Source organism: Rattus norvegicus, chromosome X (genome assembly GCF_021556685.1).
Source record: "Rattus norvegicus strain SHRSP/BbbUtx chromosome X, alternate assembly SHRSP_T2T, whole genome shotgun sequence".
NCBI lineage: Eukaryota > Metazoa > Chordata > Mammalia > Rodentia > Muridae > Rattus > Rattus norvegicus.
This window is the reverse complement of record NC_141554.1, coordinates 108,509,956-108,518,863: the sequence shown is the minus strand read 5'-3', so window position 1 is coordinate 108,518,863 and position 8,908 is coordinate 108,509,956. Positions and strand designations below refer to the sequence as shown.

Sequence of the window (8,908 nt, the reverse complement as noted above, 5' to 3'; positions counted from 1 at the left end):
GTTTCCCTAGTGGGTGGCTTTCTCAGGTGACAGATAGCAAGGGTCAATGAGTTCTGCTTTGAGAGAAAAGAAGGGAGGATTAGGGGGAATGTTCCTAGTTACTGAACAGAGAAGTGGAGCGTTGTGGTTGCCATGGAAACCAACGACTTTGTGGACTCAGTTTTCAATGGCTACTTAGGTGATGTAGTGATAGGAGCATTCTCTATAGCCAAGCTTATGGGTTCCCAGAGGTGAGCACTTGAATTTCTCTGAGGGAGGGAAGACAGATGCAACCATTCCTGACCTGAGTATCTATGTATGTATATATGTATGTACACACACACACACACAAACACACACACAACTACAGTATAACATATGAGCGGGAACGCCTGTCAGAGTAGAGGCGTTCTCACATGCCTACAGGAATCTCAGAGCCCTGTAGGGTAATATATTCCCTCAGAAGAATCTGAAGGGAACTACTTTCTCCTACAGTTCTGTTTAAGTTTCCACAACTTTCCTAATGGAGCCATTAGGCAGGAAACAAACATTTAAAACTAGAGCACGAAAGGAACACTTCATTTTCCAAACCAATACTCAGAAGGTGAGCAGCGATTCCTTCAGCCATTTCAAGGGGCTTTGTTTGAGAACGTTCCTGGGAAACATAATGGGTAACTTTGTTCTTTACTGGCCACATACATTCATCAATAAGTGTAATTTAAGTCTTAGAGAAAGAGCTAGAGTTATCAGTTACAGTAACATAGGACACTAAGGACATTAGCAAACCAGCCATGTGTGGATATCAGAGAACAATCCTTGGGAGATGATTCTCTCCTTTCTCCAGAGCAACAAATGTTTTACCAGCCAAACCATGATGACACTCCAGTAAGTCCTACTCTCAGATGTGCTGATTGTACTTTCCATTATGTTTCCTGACCATCCGCTGTCTGAGGAAATAGGCACCACAGCAGAGGTCTTAACTCCCAAACTTAGGACACTGCGACGAGACGAGCGTACATGTGTAGCAGTCTGGTCTATACAGTGTCTGGAGCCATTTGCCACCTCTCTGAAGCAGAGGGAACAAAAGAGGGATAAAGTCTGCCTGGCAGGCAGAGACAAGGCTGTTCAGGGTCTCCTGGACTGCTGAGGCATGGAAAGATAAGGGGAGGTGCACTTGAGGCTCAAGGCTAGGGGCTACCATTAAAGAAATCAGCCGCCCATGTGTTTGTGAGAATGTGTCTGGACTCTGTGTATTCATTTGATATTTGTGTCTTTTGCTTCTTTGAGATGGTGGGTGTCGGTGTCGTGTACTCCACACTTGCAGGACCTCACTATATAACCAACGAAGACATTGAAGTCCTGACTCTCCTCCATCTGATTCCCAATGCTGGGATTTGGGGCTTATCCCAGCATACCTAGGTACTTGTTTATCTTGACAATGTAGCACACTCTCTCACTACTGTAGGTACATAATGTGTTTTCACATCAAGTAGCATTGTTTCTACATTTCCTTCATGATATAATTTGGGCCCTTTTTATTTCTATAGAAATGGTTAATTAGCGTGCTAATTTGCTTTCCAATTTCTTCTAAGAATTTGTAGGATTTGCATGGGAAAAGAGAGTGCATCTAAATCTTAATGCTGAAGTCACGGAAATCATAAACATAGTGGCTTGGTGGTGCTCTGTTGGAGGGGAGGAACTTTTAGCAGAAAGAACCTAGCTGGAGCAATTACATCACTTGGGTGAGCATTGGCATTTATAGCCTCAATGCACTGGTGTTCTCTGTGCTTCTTGAGTGTCGATGCAAATGTGCTCAGTCACGTTCCTGCTCTTGCTCACACACCTGCGACCTTCCTTGTCCTCCCTATTTTATAGTGTCTATTCCTACCAAAGTGAGTGTAAGACAAATGCTTCCCTGTTAGTTTGTGTCCACTACATCATTTTATCACTGCAACAGAAGAAGTATTAATACAGTGCATGTGAGCACAAATAGCTCAATTATGCCAGGCATGGCAGCACAGGCCATTAAGACCTCAGCGGATGGGAGGCAGAAACACTTGCATCTCTAGGACTTCAACCAGGCCTGTCAGGACCGCACAGGAGACTTTGTCTCAAAACAATAGTAGGAATACTCTAGCCTCAGACTATAAACTGCCTGTTTTCGTCAATGTTCACATTCTCCACAATCTTAATTTGTATTCTCATTGGTGTCCAAGATCTACTAGCCTCACATGGAGTCAGTCATCACACAAGTTCCATGTCCATATTGAAATTGTTACCTTGTATCACAATGGAGTTCTCTATGTCTTCCTATGGGATTGCCCTTGAGGTTACATTATGCAGGTCTTTTCATTGTTGAATTATTTCCCCACACTTGGTTTTGCATTCAGAAAAGCATGTTAATTTCATCCACCATCTTTAATCACTTCTCATATCTTTTTCTTATCTTTCTTGTATTTTTGCTTCAGTCGATGCTCTGTTGCATGACTAGAACGTAGGCATGAATGTCCAACATTTTCCTAGTGAATTTAGACCTGCATTACTGTTTGCTCAAACACTTTTATTGCACTTTGATTTTAGTTTTCCCTATAACATTAATGTCATACCTCCCCCCAATTTCTACTTATACTTAGGTACACGTGTTCAAGATATTATTTGTATGCCTTTAAATAAGGTATATGTCTTGTAAAGGATTAGTATTATATTCTATTTCAATAGGTAATAAGATTGTCTTGTTTCTAATAAGTTATACCATTTATATTCTTTCCATATATGTATATGTTTGCTTAACATGTCAATGCCAGAGGACAACTTGTAGGAGTGTTCCTCTACTTAGGTCATGTGGGTCCTGGGGATACATTGTAGGACATCAGATGCAGTGCCAGGCACCATCGTAACTGGTACCTCACATACATTTTAACATGATCCATATATATGGTCATTTGGGTTCAGTTATGTCCCTGTGTTTGTAAGTTCGTAATTCATACACATAGTTGCAGAAAATCTTCTACTGGGCTGAGAATATCACTGTACTAATTTTGGGGTCTTGAGAATGAACTAGGATCTAACCCATAGAAAACCTAGGCTCTGACACTGAGAAATTTCCCCCAGACACAGGAAATCTACTTTATTGGCCGTTGGTTTTGAAGTCGTATATAGTGCAGTACTTATCGTTTGCAGTTGGTTTTTTAATTGACTTCTGTTTGTGTGTGGGATATCAGACCACAGATCTTCCAAATGTCTGCCAAGTGGTCTCTCTACCGCCAACTTTCATTCCCATCCAAATATTAACTTTTAGAGCAGTTACTGTGTAGAGGGCCGCAATAACATTTGCCACCACAAGATGGCGCTGGCTTCCACTGCGCCCCACGTGGAAGGGCGAGATAGCTTTGCCATTACAAAATGGCGGTGGCCTCCGCCGCACCAGCCGACTTCCTTTCAGGAAGTTAACTGTGTGCGCATGTGCAAGAGTGCCTTCGTGCCAGGTCTTTGCCCACTCCGGGGCGTGCCTAATGAGATCATGGGTAAGGGACCAATCAGGTGTGGATGTGCCGCGGTAGGGTGTATATAAGCCGTGCCATGCCGGCGCCCCGGGCCTCTCTGTCTTTAAAGATTCAATAAACGTTTAGCTGCAGTAAGGATTCGTGTGTCCCCATGTATTCTTGCTGGGGTCACGCGGGACATTTGGTGCCGAAACCCGGGACGCCACACCATCGCCAGGCGCCGAGAGAGACGAGGTCCTCCGTCCGCTGAGAGAATCCAAAAAAGCTGCAGGACGTGGGTAAGGCCCTGAGAGACATGCTTAGTCTTGACCTGTTCCACTTCACTCCCCTGCTAGATATGGCGGAAGTTTTTGTTATCGTTTTAGCAGCCCTCATGCTTTCTCTATTGACCTTTGAGTTTTTAGCCGCTGCCAGACAGCGTCAGAGGTCGCATGGGAGCTGCCCAGCTGTAATAGCAAAGCAGAGAGCACTGGGGAAGTGCAAGACGGCATGTCAGAAACAGGGTGGGGTAAAAAGTTAAAGAGCTCAAGGAGAAAAGATAAAAATAAGCAGACAGTCCCCTCTAAAGACTTCAGATATGTGGAGGCGAGAGATTGGGGGAAAAACGCCCCGGGAGAGATAAAAGAGAGAAGGGAGAAAAAGGTCTTGAAAAGGAGAAGTCTTTATTCGGTAAAAGAATTAAAGGCTTCAGAGCTTGATAGCTCAGAGACAGAGGAGCTTAGCTCCTCTGAGGAAGAGGATTTAGAAGATGAGGCAGCTCGCTATGAAGAAGAAGGATACTACCCAGATGAACAACGAGCAAACAGCTTGGGTAAAGAAAAAGAAGTGGGAGGTGGAAACCATGCGGTTTCCCGGCCTATAAGCCCCAGCGCCCCTCCATCTTATATGGAGAGATTTCACTCAGATTCCTTCCTCACTAAAGAGGAACAGAAAAAGATACAGCAGGCATTTCCGGTGTTTGAGGCCGCCAATGGAGGCCGTGTTCACGCACCAGTAGAATATGTTCAAATTAAGGAACTTGCCGAGTCGGTCCGTAACTATGGAGTTAGTGCCAATTTTACTATTGCTCAAGTCGAGAGGCTTGCCACTCTGGCCATGACTCCAGGAGACTGACAGACAACAGTGAAGGCTGCGCTCCCTAATATGGGACAATACGTGGAATGGAAAGCCTTGTGGTATGACGCCTCTCAGGCACAGGCCAAAGTCAATGCCATTGCTGAAGGCGATCAGAGAGACTTGATCTGCTAACAGGACAAGGGCAGTATGCCAATAATCAAACAAACTATAACAGGGGAGCATACGCTCAAATCTCCGCTGCCGCCGTTAAGGCGTGGAAGGCACTTTCCAAGAAGGGAGAGTCTATGGGACACTTAACGAGAATTATACAAGGCCCCCAGGAGCCATTCTCAGACATCGTGGCTAGGATGACAGAGGCAGCAGGCAGGATCTTTGGAGACCCTGAACAGGCAATGCCTTTAGTGGAACAGTTGGTCTATGAGCAAGCCACACAGGAATGCAGAGCAGCTATTACACCTAGGAAGAGCAAAGGATTACAGGACTGGCTGAGAGTTTGCCGAGAACTTGGAGGCCCGCTTACTAATGCCGGCCTCGTGGCTGCTATCCTACAGGGCCAAAAGTGCTCGGGTACAGGTGATCGCAGGGTCTGCTATAACTGTGGCAAACCAGGACATCTGAAAAAGGAGTGTCAGGCCCTCACAAAGAAGAGAGCACCAGGACTGTGTACTAAGTGTGGGAAAGGCTATCATTGGGCTAGTGAGTGTCGCTCAGTTAAAGATATCAGAGGCAGGCTTATTCAGCCTGGGCCTCCCCAGACAGAAGGGGGTGAAAACACTCCAAAAAACGGATATCTGGGCCCCAAGTCTCAGGGCCCCAAAACATATGGGTCTCCAGCTCACAACAGACGGACACCACAGTTCACAGAGCCACAAAAGGCTCAGCAGGAGTGGACCTCTGTTCCACCACCCAATTCATATTAATGCCACTGATGGGTGTGCAACCTGTCCACACTGACTACAAAGGCCCCCTACCCGTGGGAAGTGTCGGCCTTATTATGGTTCGATCCTCCTTAACCTTAAAGGGACTTATTGTTCACCCTGGAATGATAGATCAAGATAACACAGGAGAACTTCAAGTTCTCTGCTCTTGCCCTCAAGGCGTTTTTTCCATCTCCTCAGGTGACAGGATTGCTCAGTTGATTATTCTTCCAAGCTTACATGATCATTTTCCTTCTTCCGGGGTCCCTAGAGGCACCGCGAAGTTTGACTCTTCCGGGACTGATTCTGCTTATTTAATGATGGACCTTAATTCCAGACCCTCTTTAGAGTTGAATGTAGAAGGGAAAACTTTTACGGGAATTCTAGATACAGGGGCTGATAAGAGCATTATCTCCTCTAGTTGGTGGCCTAAGGCATGGCCTGTCACTCAATCATCCCATTCCTTAAAAGGACTAGGGTATGAGGCCAGCCCCACTATCAGCTCACGCTCCTTGATCTGGCATGCTCCAGAAGTCCAATCAGGAAAGTTTATTCCTTATGTCCTACCTCTTCCTGTTAACCATTGCGGGAGGGATGTCTTACAGGGTCTAGGACTGACATTGACGAACGAGTACTCTCGACAAGCTGTCGAGATTATGAAGAGAATGGGCTATGAGGAAGGGAAGGGATTAGGAAGAAAGGAACAAGGAAAATTAGAACCGGTCCCACAAGAAGGTAATATAGGAAGGCAGGGCCTGGGTTTTTCCTAGGTGCCATTGAGGGTTCTATGCCCATACCCTGGCTCACAGAGGAGGCAAAATGGGTTCCTCAATGGCATCTATCCTCTGAAAAATTAGAAGCTGCCACTAAATTGGTTAATGAACAATTACAGCTTGGTCATTTAGAACCGTCCATTTCACCATGGAATACTCCTATTTTTGTGATAAAGAAAAAGTCAGGAAAATGGAGATTTCTCCATGATTTGAGAGCCATTAATGCACAGATGCGTTTATTTGGCTCGATCCAACGAGGCCTACCCTTACTCTCCGCCTTACCTAAGCAATGGAAGATAATAATTATAGACATTAAGGACTGTCTCTTTTCCATCCCCTTGTGTCCACAAGACAGACAGAGGTTTGCATTTACTATACCAGCTATTAATCATCTTGAACCTGATAAGAGATTTCAGTGGAAGGTCCTGCCTCAAGGCATGGCCAATAGCCCCACTATGTGCCAACTATATGTGCAACAAGCCCTTGAACCTGTAAGGAAGCAATTTCCATCTTTGCTTCTGGCTCATTACATGGATGATATTTTAATGTGTGATAGAGATTTAACAACCTTACAGACCTCATATCCCATCTTAATCAAAACATTGGGACAATGGGGACTACAAGTCGCTACAGAAAAGGTTCAAATTACAGAAATTGGCTCATTTCTGAGATCGGTCATTTATCCTGAAAAAAAGTTCCTCAGAAATTAGAGATTCACAGAGTTCATTTACATAACTTAAATGATTTCCAAAAATTATTGGGAGATATAAATTGGCTGAGACCATTTTTAAGATTTCCTCTGCTGAGTTGAAACCTTTATTTGATATTTTGGAAGGGGACTCTCATATCTCCTCTCCGAGAACATTGATGGCAGCCGCAAACCAGGCCTTACAAGTTGTAGAAAATGCCTTACAGGATGCTCAATTGCAGCGCATTGATGAAACCAAGCCTTTTGATTTGTGTGTTTTCAAAACTATGCAATTACCAACAGCTGTCTTGTGGCAGGATGGGCCTTTATTATGGATCCATCCCAATGCATCTCCTGCTAAGATTATTGACTGGTATCCCGATGCGGTTGCTCAGCTTGCACTCCGCGGGCTGAAGGCAGCTATTACTCATTTTGGGAAAGAACCCAAAACTTTGATAGTTCCACATACAGCCATTCAGGTTCAAACATTAGCTGCTACCTCAAATGCTTGGGCAGTGTTAGTTACTTCCTTTGCTGGACAGATTGATAATCATTATCCAAAACACCCGATCCTACAATTTGCTTTAAGCCAAGCCATTGTGTTCCCACACATAATGTCTCAGAAACCACTTGTTGCTGGGGTTGTAGTGTATACAGATGGGTCAAAAACTGGTGTGGGTGCTTATGTGGTCAATAATAAGGTAGAATCTAAGCAGTATAATGAAACCTCACCTCAAATTGTGGAATGTTTAGTGGTGCTAGAGGTCCTCGAGACCTTCCCAGGCCCACTTAACATTGTGTCAGATTCCTCCTACATGGTTAATACAGTTAAAGTTCTTGAGGTGGCTGGATTAGTGAGGCCTTCCAGCAAACCTGCTCAAATTTTTCAACAAATTCAATCTACCCTTCTCGACAGGAGATCCCCTGTATTTATAACACATATTAGAGCTCACTCGGGCCTTCCTGGTCCAATGTCCCGCGGAAATGACCTAGTGGACCGAGCTACAAGAGTGATTGCAGTTGCCTTGTCCCCCCAATTAGATATAGCAAAAGAATTTCACAGACAATTTCATGTGACGGCTGAAACTTTACGCCGCCAATTTGCTTTGACTAGAAAAGAAGCTAGGGAGATAGTTACCCAATGTCAAAATTGTGGTCAATTCCTGCTTGTACCCCATGTGGGAGTTAATCCACGAGGAATCCGACCGCTACAGGTCTGGCAAATGGATATTACTCATATCCCTTCTTTTGGAAGACTTCAGTATCTGCATGTTTCTATTGATACATGCTCTGACATCATGTTTGCTACACCTCTAACAGGAGAAAAGGCCTCGCATACAATTCAACATTGCCTCGAGGCGTGGAGTGCTTGGGGTAAACCCAAACTCCTTAAGACAGACAATGGACCAACTTATACTTCTCAAAAATTTCAACAATTCTGCCACCAGATGGGTGTGACTCATCTGACTGGTCTCCCGTATAATCCTCAGGGACAGGGCATTGTAGAACGTGCCCATCGCACTCTCAAATCCTATTTAATTAAACAAAAAGGGGGAGTCGAGGAGGCTCTACCCTCAGTACCAAGAGTAGCTGTTTCCATGGCACTCTTCACCCTTAATTTTTTAAATCTTGATGCCCAAGGCCATACTGCAGCCGAACGTCAATATTCAGAGCCTGATAGACCAAAAGAGATGGTAAAATGGAAAGATGTTTTGACTGGTCTATGGAAAGGCCCGGATCCTATTTTAATAAGATCCAGGGAGCGGTTTGTGTTTTCCCGCAGGAAGAAGACAACCCATTCTGGCTACCGGAATGACTGACACAGAGAATTCTGACGCCTAGAAATGACTCCCGGATGGATCCCTCGGAAACTACCTCTAGCCCTCACACTACCTCTTTGGATTTGGATTTCTAGCACTTCAGAGAATGGGTGGGGGTGGCTCTGTTTGGTGCAGCCCTATGCTGTGGATT

General features: G+C 44.8%; 1 pseudogene; it reads left to right on the top strand.

Moving 5' to 3' along the window:
• Positions 1 to 3,971: 3,971 nt before the first annotated feature.
• LOC134484210 (igE-binding protein-like) lies at positions 3,972 to 4,595 on the top strand (annotated as a pseudogene).
• The last annotated feature ends 4,313 nt before the right edge of the window (positions 4,596 to 8,908 follow it).